The 20,764-nt window shown below is 38.7% G+C and overlaps 1 protein-coding gene across 1 annotated transcript in view; it reads left to right on the top strand.

Annotated features, from left to right (window-relative positions):
* Nucleotides 1–20,764, top strand: part of LOC307124221 (uncharacterized protein) — a gene marked incomplete at its 3' end in the record, with an annotated part of 717,433 nt that overhangs the window by 237,170 nt on the left and 459,499 nt on the right. The gene's annotated exons all lie outside the window — the stretch shown is intronic.

Raw genomic sequence — 20,764 nt, 5'->3', positions numbered from 1 at the left:
TGAACCTGAACCTATCTATCTATCTATCTATCTATCTATCTATCTATCTATCTATCTATCTATCTATCTATCTATCTATCTATCTATCTATCTATCTATCTATCTATCTATCTATCTATCTATCTATCTATCTATTGTATTGTATTTCTTTATTGTCCACCAAGGTGGAAATTTGTCTTTGGCTCACCAACACATAAAACAATTACAGCAGCCAGTAATAAGAAAAACACAGACAGTATCACAATACATATATATATATATACAAATACAATTCTTGTCACATCCATGTAATTTATCAGTCACTTGCGGAGTTGAGAATTTTAAGGGAGTTCGGAAGGAAAGACCTCTTAAACACATGTTTGATTGCTGGAGGGGTTCTGTTCTGTACCGCCTTCCTGATTTCAAGGGCTCAAATTGATTAAAGAGAGGGTGAGAGCTATCTGCAAGAATACCTCTCGCCTTCTTCTTTGTCCTTTCGGCATAGAGTTGTATTAGTGGCTTCTGTGGCCTACCAACTATTTTACTTGCCATGTACACAACTTTGTTAAAGGGTTAGTTCACCCAAAAATGAAATTCTGTCATTAATGACCTCCCCTCATGTTGTCCGACACCCGTAAGACCTCCGTTCATCTTCAGAACACAAATGAAGATATTTTAGTGTAAATCCGATGGCTCAGAAAGGCCTCCATTGGCACAATGCACAGTTCACTCTCAAGACCCTTAAAAGACACTAAAGACGTCGTTACAAAGTCCATCTCACTACAGTGGTTCTACAATAACTTTATGAAGCGACGAGAATAGTTTTTGTGCGCAAAAAACCCTAAATAACGACTTATATAGTGATGACGATTTCAAAACACGGCACCATGAAGTTTCGAAGCGTTATGAATCAGTGAGTCGATTCAGCAGTTTGGATCGCCAAAGTCACGTGATTTCAGCGGTTTGACACGCGATCCGAATCATGATTCGACTCACTGATTCATAACACTTCGAAGCTTCATGAAGCCGTGTTTTGAAATCGTCATCACTATATAAGTCGTTATTTAGGGTTTTTTTTTTTTTCCGCACAAAAACTATTCTCGTCGCTTTATAAAGTTATTGTAGGCCTTTCTGAGCCATCGGATTTACACTAATTTGTGTACACTAATATCTTCATTTGTGTTCTGAAGATGAACGGAGGTCTGACGGGTGTCGAACGACATGAGGGTGAGTAATTAATGACAGAATTTTCATTTTTGGGTGAACTAACCCTTTAAGTTTGTTCTTAGATCTACAATTTAAATGATCATACCAGACAGGAAGATGAAAAGTTAAAACACTCTCTATGATGGATTTGTACACCAGTTCTAAAATGTGCTGACTAACCCCAAGGCCACTGAGTTTCCTAAGAAGAAAAAGTCGCTGCGAGCATCTTTTTAAAATGTACTCTGAATTTTCAACGAAGCTAACTTGTGAGTCCAAAATCGAGCCCAGATATTTAAAATTCTCCACTATTTCAACTTGTTGACCCTCAAGTGAAATTGGCTGAATAATCATGTCTCGTTTGGAACACATAAGTCATTATTTTGTCTTAGCAACATTCATTTCTAATTGGCTAGCATGACAACAAATTTCCAAGGCCTTAAGGCCTGTTCACACCGGGACGATTTTCGCACGCGTTTATCGCCGACGTTTAACGCCTCTGGACTAAACAAAGGGCGCCAATGTGAGTGTGCACACCGACGCGCAAAACGCCAGGCGTAAAAGCGTCATTTAAAAAAAAAAAACGCCTCGGGTTCGTTTTTTTATTTTGCCGCGGCGCGTAAAAAACTGGCCGACCAATGAGATCAGCGCTTTTGTTCACGTGCCTGGAGCTGCTGAAGTGACAGTAAAACACGACTGGGTGGCGCTGAAGCACAAAACGGTTTTGCCGAGCACACATTGATATGACGAAGAAGTAGTAAGTAGACAAAGAAGAAGATGAGCAGCTAATGCTGCTTGCCAGTTAGTAAAAAGTCTGTGAATGGTTTTGGCCATATACATAATATGTATATGGTTTTGGCAAGCACGTAAATACTGTCTCTCTTCTTCTTCTGTGTGACAAGCGAGTGTCAGAAGCGTAAAGTGCCGCAGCAGCACCACCTTGTGTACCGGGAACGACGCATGCGTTAGAATATGATGCAGATCCGGCGTTCAGACACATGACCCAGAAGCGATTTGTTTACAAGCAGAGGAAGACGCGCGTGTCTAAGCTGTTGAATTCTACATTGATCGTGCTTTAGGTCTCGGCGTAGTGCTCAAAATGGGGTTAGAGTGGCATTTCATGGATTCCCGAACCCCGGCGCTACGTCATATTCTCGCGCATGCGTCGTGGAGGCACACACGGAAGACAAGAAGAGGTTGAATAAAGTCGTTATTTTGATTTTTTTGGCGCACAAAAACTATTGTCGTCGCATCGTAAAATTATTATAGAGCCACTGTGGTGAGATGGACTTTGTAACGACGTTTTAAGTGCCTTTTATGGGTCTTGTGAGTGTAAATGTACTGAATGCCAATGGAGGCCTATCTGAAGCCTTTCTCAGCCATCAGCTTTCAACAAAAATATCTTCATTTGTGTTCCGAAGATGAACGGAGGTCTTACGGGTGTCGAACGACATGAGGGTGAGGAATTAATGACAGAATATTCATTTTTGGGTGAACTAACCTTCTAGCTTAATCTTATCGACCACACGGTATAGCCAACAGCCTGCACTCAGGACCGTTATACGCGCTGCACGCATGGACCAGTTCTTTCTGCGTATTGTATTTGCGGGGTCTGTGCGCGCAGCATGTGCATAACGGTCCTCAGGGCAGACTGTACCGGTGGTAAATATACGGCCCTCAGGAAGAACAGGCAGGTTGTCGATGATATGTTCTCTTCATCCCGAGAGAGCATTCAGCCTTTGCGGTCGGATTTTGGAGGAAAGACGTTCGGTATTAAAACCGTCATCAGTCAGTGACATTATTCTCTTGCATGGATATTTAAAATAGTTTGGAAAAAGCTGATTTTGCCAACTAGGCGGTTTTCGTTCATTTCATATATTGCCTACAATTTTGAGATTTTAATTTATTATTAGTTATTGTTGAATTTATATATTTTCTTTTGTAGGAGAGACGTTGAAATCGACGTTCTTCTCAGGGATGTTAAATTGTACATATTTTGCTTGTAATGAATGACGTATTTGTTTTCTTTCTCTGACACTTTTCCTGTGTTGACAGCTAAATGTTACGAATTTTGTATTTTGACAATACGAATAAAAATAACAAATAGCCTAACATTTTGGTACATTTTTCCCCCTATTGTTGGCAGCAAAATGTTCAATTTTGTATCTTGACAAGGCGAATAAAATAATAAATAAATTTTTTGTGCAGACTACATTTTTATTTTCTCCATGGAAATTTAAATGTGAAATTCTGGAAACGAGATCTAAATTTAGCGGGATGGTCGGGTCGGGAAGAAAATTATTCTAAGCGGACAGCGTGTGAACAAACAGTGTATATATAGCGGGAACGGGTGGGTGCGGAATATAACCCCAGCGGGAGTGGGATTTAAAAAACAGTCCCACGCAGACCTCTAGTCAGTTTTAAAAGAGTCATATTTGAGTTTTGTGACATCAGGGAGGAGGATAAAAGATGATTTCAACTGTAGTTCGGCCTCTTTTGGTTCTCTGCTTTCTCTAGAGAGAGCTGCTCTTTAGCTCTTTCTTTTTTTCTTTCTTTCTTTCTTTCTTTCTTTCTTTCTTTCTTTCTTTCTTTCTTTCTTTCTTTCTTTCTTTCTTTCTCTCTCTCTCTTCTTTTCTGAATTAATCTGTAATTATTAACTATCTCCAATACGGAATGGTATAATTGCAACAAAGGGTTAAAACGGAATGATTAAACGTCTTAACTATTAACTATCAAATATAAATGACCAAACAACCAGTTGGCATTCTCTTCTAAATGCGACAACTATGATAAATGGAGTCAGATAAAGAATATTATAATCAAATCCATTCTTCCAGCTGAAACACTGAACGCGCGTGCGGCCTTCACCACGTTTCGCTACCGATCCTTGGAGCGAATTCATGTGTTCTTACACCTGTAAGGTGTGGGGTTGTATGATGATTTTTAAGCCAAGTTTCAGTAAGACAAACAAGGTCGCTCTGTCTGAATTCACAGTCATGTTCAGGTCTTAGCAAAAGTTCATCTAGTTTGTTGCTTACCGACCGCACATTTGATAGAGCAATGACAGGTAGAGGGAATCTGTGCCAGCTTTTCCAGAGTCTGTCTATCTATCTATCTATCTATCTATCTATCTATCTATCTATCTATCTATCTATCTATCTATCTATCTATCTATCTATCTATCTATCTATCTATCTATCTATCTATCTATCTATCTATCTATCTATCTATCTATCGTTCATTCTCAATCTATCTACAACCCCAAATGAGAAAAAGTTGGAACAGTATGGAAAACGCAAAAAAAAAGAAAAAAGAAGTGATTTCTAAATTTACTTTGACTTGTATTTCATTGCAGACATTATGAACACAAAATATTTCATGTTTTGTCTGGTCAACTTCATGTCATTTGTAAATATGCATTCTTTCCTGTCATTTAGACCTGCAACACATTTCAAAAAAAGTTGGGACAGGAGCAATTTAGGGCTAGTAATGAGGTAAAATGGTTAAATAATGATGTGATTTGAAACAGGTGATGTCAACAGGTGATTGTAATTCTGATTTGGTACAAAAGCAGCATCCAAGAAAGGTCTAATCCTTTAGGAGCAAAGATGGGCCGAGGATCACCAGTTTGCCAACAAATACGTGAGAAAATTATTGAAATGTTTAAAAACAATGTTCCTCAAAGAAAGAGAGGAAGAGATTTGGATATTTCACATTCAACAGTGCATAACATAATTAAAAGATTCAAGGAATCTGGAGGAATTTCAGTGCGTAAAGGACAAGGGCGCAAGCCTAAGCTGAACAACCGTGATCTCCGATCCCTCAGGCGGCACTGCATCAAGAATCGTCATTCATCTATAAGCGATATCACCACATGGGCTCAGGACTACTTTGGCAAACCTTTGTCAAGTACCACAATACGTAGTTACATCCACAAATGCCAGTTGAAACTGTACTGTGCCAAAAGGAAGCCCTATGTTAACAGTGTCCAGAAGCGCCGTCGACTTCTCTGGGCTCAGAGGCATCTGGGATGGACCATCACACAGTGGAAACGTGTACTGTGGTCAGATGAATCAGTATTGCAGGTATTTTTTGGGAGGAATGGACGCCGTGTGCTCCGGACCAAAGAAGAAAAGGATCATCCAGACTGTTACCAGTAACAAGTCCAAAAGCCAGGGTCTGTCATGGTATGGGGTTGTGTCAGTGCCCTTGGCAAAGGTAACTTGCACTTCTGTGAAGGCACCATTAATGCTGAAAAGTACATAGAGATTTTGGAGCATAATATGCTGCCTTCAAGAAGACATCTTTTCCAGGGACGTCCATGCATATTTCAACAAGATAATGCAAAACCACATTCTGCACACATTACAAAGTCCTGGCTGCGGAGGAAGAGGGTACGGGTACTTGACTGGCCTGCAGTCCCGACCTGTCTACAATAGAGAATGTGTGACAACGAAGACCCCGTACTGTTGCCCACCTTAAGACTTGTTTGCAGGAAGAATGGGACAAAATTACACCTGAAACACTTCATCACTTGGTGTCTTCAGTCCCTAAACGTCTTTTAAGTGTTGTAAAAAGGAATGGCAACATTACAAAGTGGTAAATGCTTTACTGTCCCAACTTTTTTTGAAATGTGTTGCAGGTCTGAATGACAGGAAAGGATGCATATTTACAAATGACATGAAGTTGACCAGACAAAACATGAAATATTTTGTGTTCATACTGTCTGCAATGAAATACAAGTCAAAGTAAATTTAGAAATCACTTCTTTTTTTATATTTGCGTTTTCCATACTGTCCCAACTTTTTCTGATTTGAGGTTGTATCTATCTATCTATCTATCTATCTATCTATCTATCTATCTATCTATCTATCTATCTATCTATCTATCTATCTATCTATCTATCTATCTATCTATCTATCTATCTATCTATCTATCTATCTATCTATCTATCTATCTATCTATCTATCTATCTATCTATCTATCATCTATCTATCTATCTATCTATCTTTCCGTCTGTCTGTCTGTCTGTCTGCCTGTCTATCTGATGTCTACTCTTCATTTTCAATAACTGTATTTTGTTTAAGTTAGTGTCTTTGATTCACAGGTGCAGGCCCTTGATCCTCTCACCGGTTTGTGTGTAGATGTTTGTCTGTGGGGGGTTAATGTGTGCGAGAGCGAGTCGGATGTCTGTTTGTGCGCTGGCTGACATTTATGCAGCTGAATAGATTGAAAGGCAGTGGAGGTTGTTATTCATCCTCGGGAGGGTAGATTCATAATTACACCTATTCAGATCTGTGGACACAATTTTTATCTCAACAGGCAGAAATGATGGCTTTGATACGAGAGAGCGCTGAAGTGAAATACTGACCCACTGAGAGGAAGATGAGCAGACTGTGTTTTCAATTTGATGGGTTTTTTTTACCGACTTTGGATATGTTTGAAATGGCATACTGCTAATACTTGCACCAGTGTCTATCTATTCACAGTGTGTACAGTGTATACTACATGTGCCTATATGTGCAGTATACAACTGAAGAATTACGGTCGCTTTGGTACATTTCTCAGATCAGAATTGAAATTCTCAAAACTACCTGTTCAATCTTCACATCATTGTGTCACTTGTGCACATCAAAAAAGCAGTTTCTCATTTCTTTGAACAAGTTGCAAATGCGTTTGTACATCAATGCAAATGATTATGTACAATTCTCTGCTGTTTCCTACATTATCAGTTGCTTATGTCATGTTGATCAAAATGTATTTATAATTTTGAATAGTCTCACCCCCCACAATATTTAGGCATTAGTTCATAGCATAAGTCTTTACATGCAAAATGGTTGAACAAGCTGTCATAATAGTTCTACCAGAAAGACTCGGGAGATAGAATGATGAATGAAGCATACATTTATTGACAGCCCAGCAAGCATAATAAGTTTTGGCATAGGCCCCGTCCATAGTTTATAATCCGAGAGTAGCGGATCAGCATATTCCTGCCTGAAGATGAAGGCAGGGGCGCAGCCGACCCCCCTTTTGAGGTATGGACGGAACCATCCTGGTGGTGGTGGGGAGGGTGGAGGTTGTTGTCGCATCGGCATCTGCGAACTCAAACATGACATGTTCACACAGATATTTACTTTTGAGAGATGAACTAAGGATTTTGAGTAAGAGAGTGGCTTTTGCAGGTCATCCATGGTGTTTTGCTATTTGTACGAATTGTTTTGAGAAATGCACTTACTGTTTTGCAAATGTCGAGGATGATTAAAAAAATTTACCAAAGAGACTGAGAAAAAATTGTGTGTACACTCTAAAAAATGCTGGGTTAAAACTAACCCAAGTTGGATTGAAAATGGACTAACCCAGCAATTGGGTTGCTTTAACCCAGCGTTTGGGTTAAATGTTTGCTTAAAACAACCCAATTGCTGGGTTAGTCCATTTTCAACCCAACTTGGGTTATTTTTAACCCAGCATTTTTTATAGTGTAGGCATGCAGATGTGAAATTTCCTCACTACTTAATATTCCACGCTCAACTGTTAGTGGTGTTATAACAAAGTGGAAGCAATTGGGAAAATGAAGTGAAAATTCCAGAGCGGGGTCAGCGCATGCTGAGGGTCACAGAAGTCGCCAACTTTCTGCAGAGTCAAGAGCTCCAGACCTCCAAACTTCTGTGGCCTTCAGATGAGCTCAAGAACAGTGTGTAGAGCTTCATGGAATGGGTTTCCATGGCAGAGCAGCTCATCCAAGCCTTACATCACGAAAGCGTGGGATGCAGTGGGGTAAAGCGCGCCGCCACTGGACTCTAGAGCAGTGGAGACGTGTTCTCTGAGTGACCAATCACGCTTCTCTGTCTGACAATACCATGGACGAGTCTGGGTTTGGTGGTTACCAGGAGAACGGGATTTGCCTGACTGCAAGTGTAAACTTTGGTGGTGGTGGTGGTGGGGGGGGGGGGGGGTGTTATGAGGTGGGGTTGTTTTTCAGGGGTTAGTTCCAGTGAAAGGAACTCTTAAAGCTTCACCAAGACATTTTGGACAATTTCATGCTCCCTCTTTTGTGGGAACAGTTTGGGGACGGCCCCTTCCTGTCCCAACATGACTGACCAGTGCGTCGGTCCATAAAGACATGGATGAGCGAGTATATATGGTATACTAATAAGCAAATATAAGCTCACTTGAGGCCAGGCTCTTGTGTTCTGTGTATGTTCAGATGTTCATCATCTGTTAGAGATTGTTCTGCGAGTGATTGCAGGAGACATTCAGAGCACCTGTGATCACACAGATGCTCAGTCATTACAGCAGCTTGTTAAAATGTTCAGTCTCTCCTCTCAGGATTGACAGTGTGATGCAACAGGATCATCACGACCTGAGAAATTAAACCGTTTGGACCGTTTCAGGCTGCGGATCCCATCAGGAACTCAAACAGACCGTCTGAGAATAACAGCCTTCGTCAAGTCCTGTACCTGCACTCCTACACACAGATCTGCCAGCATCTCTGTGAATGCATGTGCAGAGGATGATGAGCGCTGTTGAGTGTTGAAGGTCAGCACTGACTCAATAGAGTTTGCTTGAGTGGTGTAAATGCAGGAGCTGGATAGAGGACTAATGTTTGTTCTCTTTCATTCCTCAGGAGACTTAATGGAGCTTTAATGAATATTATTAAGAACCAGCTTTCTCCTATTTTTGAGTGAACAGTTGTCATAAAGGGAAATTATAGAGCTATAAAATGAATGTGGGTATGTTTGAAATGGAAGACTTTACTGTTTTGTCCTATTTCCACAGCATTTAGGGGAGATACATTTACTTTCTGATGCTTGTCCGTTATAGGGTTCATCAAAACACCACTATAATGAACGGAGATCCTTTGCTTTTTTCCCTTTGCATGCGTACGGTTACTGTGCGTTTCTGGAGGGATGTGGTGTTGGCATGGCAACAGAACATCTGCAATGTGTCCGTGTGGCATGCGTGTCCTTCACAACACACACTCAAGTGCCTGCTTCCTTGTCTTCCCATGTTTTAAGAGTTTCAAAGACCTCGCTGAATGTGTATGTGATTGAAAACAAGTGATAGAGACCACAACAAACACTCCTTGTGCAGACCTTCAACTTCATCTCAGAGAGACAAGCGTAACTATTCATCGCTAATTCTTTTTCAAGTGAGGTCCGTTCACACCAAGAACGATAACTATAATGATAAAGATTTTGTTCTAAATAGACTGAACAAAATTATAAACGCAGCACTTTGGTTTTTGCACCCAATCTTCATGAGCTGAACTCAAAGATGTACACAAAAGGCCTATTTCTCTCAAATCTGTTTTAGTGAGCACTTCTCCTTTCCTCCTAGAGTGACCTTTTATTGTGTCCAGCCTAAGGCACACCTGTGCAATAATCATGCTGTCTAATCAGCATCTTGATATGCCACACCTGTGAGGGGGATGGATTATCTCGGCAAAGGAGAAGTGCTCACGAACACAGGTTTAGACAGACCTGTGAACAATATTTGAGAGAAATAGGCCTTTTGTGTACATTGAAAAAGTCTTAGATCTTTGAGTTCAACTCATAAAAAATGGGGGCAAAAACCAAAGTGTTGCGTTTTTCTTTGCGGGTTTCAGATTCTAGAGAGCGTTTGACTGGACAGAAAATCTGAAGCTGAAGTGCAGAGTGATGTCATCAAAATCACGGATCCTTATTGGCTGTAAGTCTTGAATGCTTATATCTTCTAAATGTTATCATTGTTTTGGTGAACACTAGCTTATAGATAACAGTAAGGCTAACACATTCACACTAAAAGCCAAAAAAAAGTTACATTTTGATTTTAAGGGTGACTTTAAACCTCAATGTTGGGATTTAAGAACGGATATATTTTCATCATAATGAACATAAATCAGACTAAAAGCAGGAAAACTATAATGTCAACCCAACACTGTTGTGTGCCTGTGTGTGTATTTTTCACAACACCATGGTAAATGTCAGTAAAATTCACACCTGTTTGAAAAATCCCAGGTTCCCCCGTCTGTGTTTGTGCTGTGTTCAGCTGCTGGGAAGTTTATTAACCTCTACTGGAAACAATTTGAACGACAAAAAGACTGTCAATGGCTCTGTTTGAAGGAGATTTGACATTTGATAAAGAATCATTGCTAGTATATTTCACAAAGAACAGCAAATAACACTGACTGAATTAAACAGGACATTTTGAAGTAGAAACTAGTATTTTCAGGTCAAATGTTGGCTGCTCTATCTTTGTTTAATTTACAACTTAGAAAAATATAACACAGTGTATGTTATTCTGGCAGAAACTGTGGGACATTTCTGTTGAGCAGACACTACGTAAAAGACCTGGATTAGATCAGCCTGAAGTCATCGTGATGAGCCGCTGTTACGCAGAAGCACAGCGCTGTGTGGACAGACGACAGACAGACAGGTGTTTAGAGGACAAGATGGAGGGATGGGGGAGAAGGACTGGCACGCAAGAGATCTTATCACACACTAATTGTAGAAGAAAGAAAAGCAGCGATGACAGAACGATGACTATGTAAAAAGGGCAGAGAGAGGCAGAGAGGGAGAGAGTCGACCGCTGTGATTATTGTTTCTCACGAAACCTGTTGAGAACTGTTCTGGGACATTGTTCAGCCCAAGATCATAAGAAACAAATGCTACATTATATTTTGCAGTTTGAGAATGAAGTCTGTTTTAGAGAATTCATTATTTTATGCAACATATAATTAGGTTAAATACAGATAGACAGACAGACAGACAGACAGACAGATAGATAGATAGATAGATAGATAGATAGATAGATAGATAGATAGATAGATAGATAGATAGATAGATAGATAGATAGATAGATAGATAGATAGATAGATAGATAGATAGATAGATAGATAGAAAGACAGAGATATACTGTGTTTAAACTGTGTTAGGTTGAGACAGATAATGAGATGTATTATTATATTTCCAGCATTATGTCTCTCTCTCTCTGCACTCACCAATCACACGAGGGTTTGATTGTGACTCTGTGTTTAATGACACGGTTGACATTCAGTCACGAGCCGTAACATTGTCCAAATCATCATGCTAATGGACAACTGCCTCTAAAAACATCCCAGATTTAAACCCGAACACTGCCTCGTTTGTGTAGAACAGGCCAGAAATAAAGACACTCAAATCCCCTCTGCATGATTATTCATGTCTTTAAAGCGTGAAAAGGTATATGACCATCCAGTGAATATTAGTTTCTCTTCCTCTCAATTCCGATTTCGTTTTAACTCCTACAGTGGCCGATTTAGTCCAAGATTAACATGGCTTCCAGTTCGACCTCGTCCACATTCGACACGGTGCCATCGAGTGTTAAAACGCCAAAGGCGAAGCTTGAATTTACGGGTATGTCCCTCTTTGGCTAATGTACTTTCAAGATGGAGGGGCAACATGGCGACCCGCATTCAAACCCTCACCCGTGTGTATTTTCAATGGCATATTATAAACTTACGAGAATACTTTATTACTTGAAAGAAGTAAATATACATTAATGAGCACATATATTTATCAAAGAACTAAGTGTTTTTAGCTAAGAATAAACTAAAAAAGTTACACAGTGTAGCTTTAATGTGAGATATTATGGCATAATCATCTGATGAAAACACTTTTGTGGTCGACAGCTCTCGGAGAGAACAGTCTTTTCAGCTGGAGATCTGCGGCCTTCAGAACCAAAGAAAGAATTCAACGCATCTCAGACTCTCAGTCAATTTAAAAGCAATCCATTCAGCGGTTAGATAATAAGAAAACATAAAGTGGAACATCATTACTAAGAGCTGACCTGCCTGCAGAATCCTCTGCTTCTCCACTGAAGATGACAGATGACCTGTCTGGACTCATGTCTGCTGGCATCACCGTCGCTTTGCATTTTTTGGAGATTGTTTTTCTTCTTAAAAATGTTGCCGGTTACTGGTTTGATGCTGGTTTAGACTGTGGGCTCTGAGATTAGTCCTCAAAGCGATGTCTATCTTCTTCCATTAGGTGGCGCCGTTGTGTAAGGGTTTTAGGTTAGGTAAACTTTATTATCCCCAAGGGGCAATTTGTTTCACAGCCAGCAGTAATACAGTCAACAAAAACAACACACACAACAACACGACACACAAAAGCAAAAAACATCAACATAAATAAATAAATAATAATAATTCATTTATCTAGAATAATTAAAAAAAACTAATGGCAACTGGTACAAAGGATTTTTAAAATCTATTAGTCCTACAAACTGGTAAATAATATCTGCGAGTAGAAGGTAACAACTGAAAAACATTCTGCAAGGGACACAGTAGAAGAAAAAAAAACACCATTTCCCTTCACACGTTGAGACCTACTGGTTAAAGAATCCATCAGCCAACATATCTATCCCAAATCAATATTATGAACACTCTTTAACCTTTCTGCTATATATGAGGTTAGATACAATTAAAGGCTGATGAAAAAGCAATAAAAATTAAGCGTACAAAAGTTTTTGCGCCCTCTAGGTGTGCCAAAATGGTGTTTAATAGGGTACATATCGCATATCAACACCCCTGCCTGACCTGTAGGCAAACTGAAGCGGGTCTAGATTTGCCTGTACAATGGTCAAAAGCGCATCTTTCACAATCCTTACTCAAAAAAATGATACGTTGGATTTGCTTAACTTTTTTACGTCAACAGGTTCCACGTAACTGGGTTATGTTGAATTGAATTAACATTGTTTATTTCAGTAAACTTTTTGTAAATAAGATTAATTCAATACCATTTAGTTAAATTTAGTCATTTAGTTAAAAGCAATGTCTTACGCACGTGAGCTGGAAACGGCATGTTTATTGCTCAGTAGTGCGACCCGTTTAGCTCCACGAGTCGGTGGGCGGGGCTTGAGGCGGTGCTTCTGCATTCTATGACGTCAGTGGTCGACATATTGTGAGATCTCTCGTTTTCTGGGCCTGGTGTCAATAAAAGATTTTCTTTGAATAACAAGGAAGTTTTCAGCTCTGAAACTTACAGGATATTCTTATATCACGATGAACTTTTATATACCAAAGGCTCAAGGGTAAGTTTATTTCTCAATTCATCACTCCTTTAAAACAACTTTAATTGTTATTAGCAGGTCCTCACCCCAAACACATGCTCTACACGTGTTGTTTCATCCACAATGGTAAACTCCAAAAACAGTAACATACCAGAATCTCTTTTAAATATATAAATAAAAGAACATTAAACATTAACAAGTCTCCCAATTTCTTCATCTTGACATACAATAACATTTTATTTCAACATTTACTCTCTGTATCCAGTCCTGTGCAAAGCATGATGGGAAGGGCAAATGTCCCTGTTTTCTATAATGCAGTTTTAAAACAACTAAAATAATTTATGTAACTCAAATGGATTGTGTAAAGTGGTTGAAAAAATTGTGTTGGATTAACTTAATTTACTTAAGTAAATTGAACAAGCATCAAATGTTATTTTCGGCCTACTTAACTGAAACATTTTCTTTCTAAATGAAAATATTGAGTTGAGCTAAAAGGCAACTGTTTCAAGTCAGTTTAACACAATGCAATTTTGTTTGAATGAGAAATCTAATACAATGGTGTAAAATGAATTTTTTTTTATTTTTATAAACTGAACAGTATCGAAAAAAACATTTTTTTGATTGAAGGCTTTCATTACCAGAGAAGTAAGTGCTACTGGCCTGTTCTCATTTAAAGATTTTACATTATTCTTAGGCACAGAAACAATAATATACTCCTTCCAAAGAGGAGGGACCTTATGAAGGCTCAATGACATTCTAAAAATTAAACAAAAAATATCCACCAATTGTTCCGCACAGTTCTGAAGAATACGACTTTCAATACTATCCGGGCCAGGGCTTTTCCTCTCTCTTACATCCCGAAAAAGTTTTAAAACCGTATCTTTCTCAACATGAACACTATTCTGCTCTAGAGCAGCATTGTTAAAAACGGCCAATTCCTGACAAAAATTATGACTATTAAAACGATTATAAAAAACAATCAGATGATTTGAAAGATCAAAATCAAGCTTCCTTTTTTTTTATTATTATTAATTTAACTTGTTTTTGTAGTACCTTATACTGAGTCACATCACCTTGATTAAAACAAAATTTTCTCTGTATTATAGACATTTCACATTTCTTTCTTGGGAATAACAAGAATCTCACAGAAAGAAATAGAAGCTGACACAGTCTCTGTAAATTCATCTAAATCAGCACAAGCATCAGTAAACACATCCCAATCTGTGCAACTAAAACAAACTGTAGATTCACCAGACCAGAACTAAATGACGTTCCGGCTTAGTTTTCTTCAGGACCGATTTGTATAATGGAACCAAATACACAACATTATGATCAGATGAACTTAGGGGAGCTCTACAAAATGATTTATATGCTCCCTTTACAGATCCGTTTGTCTGTCTATCACCAGACGAAGGTCAATTTAAGACTGAACATTGGTCTGGGGAGTCTGCTCTGTATTTTCTACAAGAGGCGTGATCAACGAGCATAAATTAAATGACTCTGTACGCAATTGGATAGTCCTTCAACCAATCAGACCTCAAGAGGCGTGATCAACAGGCATCGATCCATCCCTTCTCTATCCATCATCGTGTTAAACCCGGCAATAGTGGATAAGCCAGTCTGTGATTGGTTCCCGCAAAAGTGTAACAGAAGCAGTAGAAATTAATGTACAGGTTTCCAGACTGAGTTGCAGAGCGAAATCAAATCTCCGGCAGATCAGGCTGGGTTTACCCAGTCTACAGATCCATAACAATTATCCAAACATTTCATATAACGTATAAAACAGGTTACATACTGATAAAAACCACACAGGGATTTGCCCATTTTACAATGATTAAAATCACCCATAATAAAGTTTGGTGTGTCCGGTGATATCCCTTGAAGTCTTTGTACAGTTTTAACAATAATTGGAGTTGCCGTATCAGCATTAGCTCTACATTCAGCATCAAAACACAACAATTGAGCTATACTAGTCAAGAGTAAATCTAAAGTAAATGATCAAGTACTCTCAGTTCTATTTTAGTTCCTGGAACTAACCATTTGTCAGTTCAACATACTATTCCTATTTCACTTTAATGTACTTGTTTTCTTAAGGCCATTGGTTTTCATGCTTATTGGAGAGTTTCTCAAATTAATATGTATAAATATAAACATAAAGAGAAAGCCGTACAGTAAAGTCTTTGGGTGAGTGATTACTTCACCAATCAACTTTTAAGTGCACTTTTTTACTGCTAATGATACCATTTGTACACAATAACCTCGGTATTATAAACATTCAAAGGTTGCACATTATTTAGATATCAAATGATATCTGGTCAGAATTGTGATTATGAATTTATAGAGGAGGTCAGATAGGAGCCTGTAATCAGATCTGATCTTATTTTTGGTTTCAGTATGAATGGAGGGCAACTATCACACATGCCCAGCCTAATATTATACGTGACCTTTGGCCTTAAAAGACAGTCAAAGACTTTGAATAGTTTCATCCAAAAATGAAAATTCAGACATTTACTCAACCTCACACTGTGGTAGTGAACAGTGAATAGATTCAGGTGGTTTAATGCAAAATTACTTACTCATACGTAACTTTATTTGTCGAATTAAATGGTGGTAACCATGTCGAGGTATATAACAATGATTCGTTTTCTGTTGAAAGGTATCCAGACAGTTGCTCATCTGTCTAATAAAACACATGCAAGATCGGCATCTCTGACTAAAGTTTGTTGCAAAGCTCTCTCTTCATCTAGGAAATGCCACACCAATATTGATCCTCATTTTGTTTCTCCTCTTGTCCAAAACTCTTCTTGAGTCATTTGATTCACACGTACCTTTATGTTTCTTGGAGTTAACTTTGGCGACAATAGTTTCTGCTGCAAACAATAACAAATAATTGTGGTACATGACGAATGTGCAAAATAACAACAGAGTGGCATGCTAGATGCCACAACTTCTAGTCATCATTATGGAGATCAGTGTTCATTTTAGTCTTTCTCTTGCTGCTGTAACTGTGTGTTTCTGATGCATGTTTGTCATGTCAAAAATGTCATGTAATGTCATGTGTCATGTCATTGGTCACTTTTTAGTGATGGTTTATTTATCATGTAGTGAGATCTGATTAAAAACTGTGGGGAACTTTTTTGCTCTCACGTGAAACTCCCGATCACATGGATTCCTATTGGGATTCCTGGATTTCGGCAGTGAAATTTCATCAAGCAATGGTAAATGTTTATTGTAAAAGAGCCAAAAAACAAACCTCTGATGTCTTTTGTTCCACAGTTACTTGTGTACTGTTCCTGTTTCAGATTACATTGCAAAAAGTCTTGTTTCACTGTAAAGCATGTTGTGGGCGGACAGCATTCGAGCCACATATTCAGCGAAAGGAAATAGTGCAGGGGACCACCCCCCCTTTATAGGTCTCTTCTTGTAAATCAGGGCTGTTTCTGTCAGACAGAGCTCTGTGTAGAATCAGTTTCACTTTTCACTGCACATGAAGAGTAGGGTTAGTTTGGGTTGCTTATTTGGGTTTTAAGATATGTGTTATCATTTTAATGGAGGATATACTTATATCCAAGTGTGACAGAACTAATGACGGGCGACATTTTCTTGCTGAGCATTTCCTAAGAAAACTTTCTTTGACATAGTATAAAGAAATACAGAATACAGCCTTCTTATCCTTTTGAAAAGGAGTTCAGCTTTTGTTACATTTTGCCATTCTGTACTCCTATCTTGCCTAACTGCTATCAGTATTACTGTAACAGATCTATCGCTCAGACAGGCAACAATTCATTAGCATTAATAAACACAAATCCGCGGAGGACCTCAAGGATCTGTTCTCGGTCCACTTATATTTTCAATCATGCTTCCTCTGGGTCAGATCATCCGGCGTCATGGTCTTCATTTCCACAGTTACGCTGATGATGCTCAAATCTATCTTTCTGCTCAGCCAAATTCTGTTAATTCCTTCCATTATATCCTGCCACTGTAAAATCCAACAGTGATTCTAACACTATTTATTTAACTTTAATTAATATCTTAACTTACTTATACAAATCTAGTTATCTGTACTATTCACATACTAAACCTTTTTACTCAGAAAACACAAGTTAAGATTAATTGATTGGTTTGAGTGTCATTTTGTCAAGCAACATTTTTGAACTCATGTTCTCTGCTTCTGCAGTTATTGTTCTCTGTTTGCATTCAATCATTTCACAAAGTCATCTTGAATGTTGAATTGTCAACACAACTGCATATTTTGAGAGAACATCACATTAACTGGTGGTCATGGTGGTCATAAAGGGATGGACATGGTCAGAAACAATACTCAGTTAGGCCGTGGCATTTAAACGATACCCGATTGGCACTAAGGGGCCTAAAGTGTGCCCCCACACCATTACACCACCACCACCAGCCTGCACAGTGGTAACAAGGCATGATGGATCCATGTTCTCATTCTGTTTACGGCAAATTCTGACTCTACTATCTGAATGTCTCAACAGAAACCGAGACTCATCAGACCAGGCAACATTTTTCCATTCTTCAACTGTCCAATTTTGGTGAGCTTGTGCAAATTGTAGCCTCTTTTTCCTATTTGTTGTGGCGATGAGTGGTACCCGGTGGGGTCTTCTGCTGTTGTAGCCCATCCGCCTCAAGGTTGTGCATGTTGTGGCTTCACAAATTCTTTGCTGCATACCTCGGTTGTAACGAGATCTATCAGCTTGAATCAGTCGGCCCATTCTCCTCTGACCTCTAGCATCAACAAGGCATTTTCGCCCACAGGACTGCCGCATACTGGATGTTTTTCCCTTTTCACACCATTCTTTGTAATCCATAGAAATGGTTGTGCGTGAAAATCCCAGTAAATGAGCAGATTGTGAAATACTCAGAACGGCCCGTCTGGCACCAACAACCATGCCAAGCTCAAAATTGCTTAAATCACCTTTCTTTCCTATTCTGACATTCAGTTTGGAGTTCAGGAGATTGTCTTGACCAGGACCACACCCCTAAATGCATTGAAGCAACTGCCATGTGATTGATTGATTGATTGATTGATTGATTGATTGGTTGATTAGATAATTGAATTAATGAGAAATTTAACAGGTGTTCCTAATAATCCTTTAGGTGAGTGTATAATATAATTCTGTCGATAATACCTCTGAGATATTTTTTAAAGGCGTCATGAACAGGCTTTTACAGTTTTTTATACTGTTGTCTGAGGTCAACTTATGATGTTTGCGAGGTTTTTACATTCAAAACAACATAATTAATAAGAAATAGGCCATTTTCCACCCTGGTTTTGATGCTCTCTCAAGAAACACTGGGTTTTGATGGGCGTGCCGCAATAAAGACTTGGAAGTAAACACCCTCAGCTAGGATTGGATAACAGTTTTGCATATTTAATGAGCTTCTGCTCCCCTGTGAGTAGGTTACATGGGGAATTGTTTTGAAAGCCTGTGAGAAACGGCAACCGAAATAATTTGTCCCACAGGGCTCGCAAAATGTCACTTAAACATTTTTACTCACATAAGTGTGGTTAATCTCATCCTGTCTGCAAATCCAGTCTCTTGTTTAAAAACAAATCCGTGGTTAAATGAAAGAACAGACGCGCAATGTCTTCCCCGTGTGAGCTGGATATTCATTAAAAATAAAGTTCGACCACGCATTTGGGATCCGAATGAAGCTTGTGTGGTATGTTTAGAAATTTGACGCGGTTTAGCTCTATGTAGGCCTGTGTTATGTTACTGGCACAAGTCAGTGGGCGGAGCAACAGAATCAGGCATTGTTCTTCTTCTGTTGAAGTGGTGCTTCACTACACTCAGACGACGGCACATTCTCAGATCGATCGTTTGCTGGGCCTGGTGTCAATAAAAGCTTTTCTTTGACTAACAAGGAAGTTTTCAGCTCTAAAACTTACAGGGTATTTTTTAATTACTATGACCTTTTATATATCAAAAGCTCAAGGGAAAGTTGATTTCTCAATTCATCGCCCCTTTAATACATGATACAACCTAATTTAACTATCTAAAGTTAAATAAAAAATGGTTACAGCGACCCCTAAGTAGAAAGTCTTAAAAACCTAAAACAACTTTTGGTGATTTTGCTACGTTTCTGTAAAATGTTTATTCGTTTTTCTGTGCCACAAGCAGAGAACATCAGGAACATCTTGAAGTCATCTGATCTTCTGTTTCACCTCATGTTTCCTAAAAATGTTGTTGCATGGCGAACAAAGACAGGATTTGGGTGAGTCTCTCACTTATATGGACAATGGCAAATAAGTTGAAAGGAAATAACAAATCGAGCGCGAAACTTAAGGACTTGGAAATCTGTTTCCAGAGGAACAATATTTGAGTGATCGGCATCCCTGAACATTTAGAGTTTCCCTAAATAGCAAGATGAAATTGATACTAGGGATGCTTCTCAAAGGGAATGTTGCATTGTAGAAAGGCTGATAACTGAGCTTGCAAACATGATCCTGAAACATTACATCACAGTATAAAATCACTGCCATTCATGAAGACAAATCAATGTGGACATGGAATCCCTTACGAAAAGAAAATATATTTACCAATATATTACTTGAAATATATTATAATATATTGATGGTACATATATAAATATATGTAATATATTGCAGTATATTGCAAAATATACAAATGATTGCCGCTTTCAATATATTGCAATATATTGGAAAATATAAATATTAAATCCCATATATGGGAATATATCGCCTTATGTATTACATTATATTTTCCAATATACTGCAATATATTTTTGTTTCGTAAGGGATTGTCTCAATGTAACTGGCTGTTTGAGATATAACTTCAGCAGCTACTATCTTCACATCAGCCTTTACTGGGTGAAAGAGCAGCACTCAAACAGAAAATGAAAGTAAAAATAAGGTCAGTTATTTTTTTCTTTGCTGCCGCTTCTTCACTCTAAAACATTAACAGAGACCGTTACAGGTGCAGGTTAATACAGCCTCCTCCAAAACTGAACTATTGTAAAAATCACTCCCACCGTTTGATTTCCTTTCATCCAGCGTGTATACACAGTAAAATCCCCAGTGTTGTAACTGTGTGTTTCTGATGCATGTTTGTCATGTCAAAAATGTCATGTAATGTCTTGTGTCATGTCATTGGTCACTTTTTAGTGATGGTTTATTTATCATGTAGTGAGATCTGATTAAAAACTGTGGGGAGCTTTTTTGCTCTCACGTGAAACTCCCGATCACATGGATTCCTATTGGGATTCCTGGATTTCGGCAGTGAAATTTCATCAAGCAATGGTAAATGTTTATTGTAAAAGAGCCACAAAACAAACCTCTGATGTCTTTTGTTCCACAGTTACTTGTGTACTGTTCCTGTTTCAGATTACATTGCAAAAAGTCTTGTTTCACTGTAAAGCATGTTGTGGGCGGACAGCATTCGAGCCACATATTCAGCGAAAGGAAATAGTGCAGGGGACCACCCCCCCTTTATAGGTCTCTTCTTGTAAATCAGGGCTGTTTCTGTCAGACAGAGCTCTGTGTAGAATCAGTTTCACTTTTCACTGCACA

The sequence above is a fragment of the Gobio gobio genome (assembly GCF_949357685.1).
Source record: "Gobio gobio genome assembly, chromosome: 3".
Classification (NCBI taxonomy): Eukaryota; Metazoa; Chordata; class Actinopteri; order Cypriniformes; family Gobionidae; genus Gobio; species Gobio gobio.
This window is presented reverse-complemented; position numbering and strand designations above follow the sequence as displayed.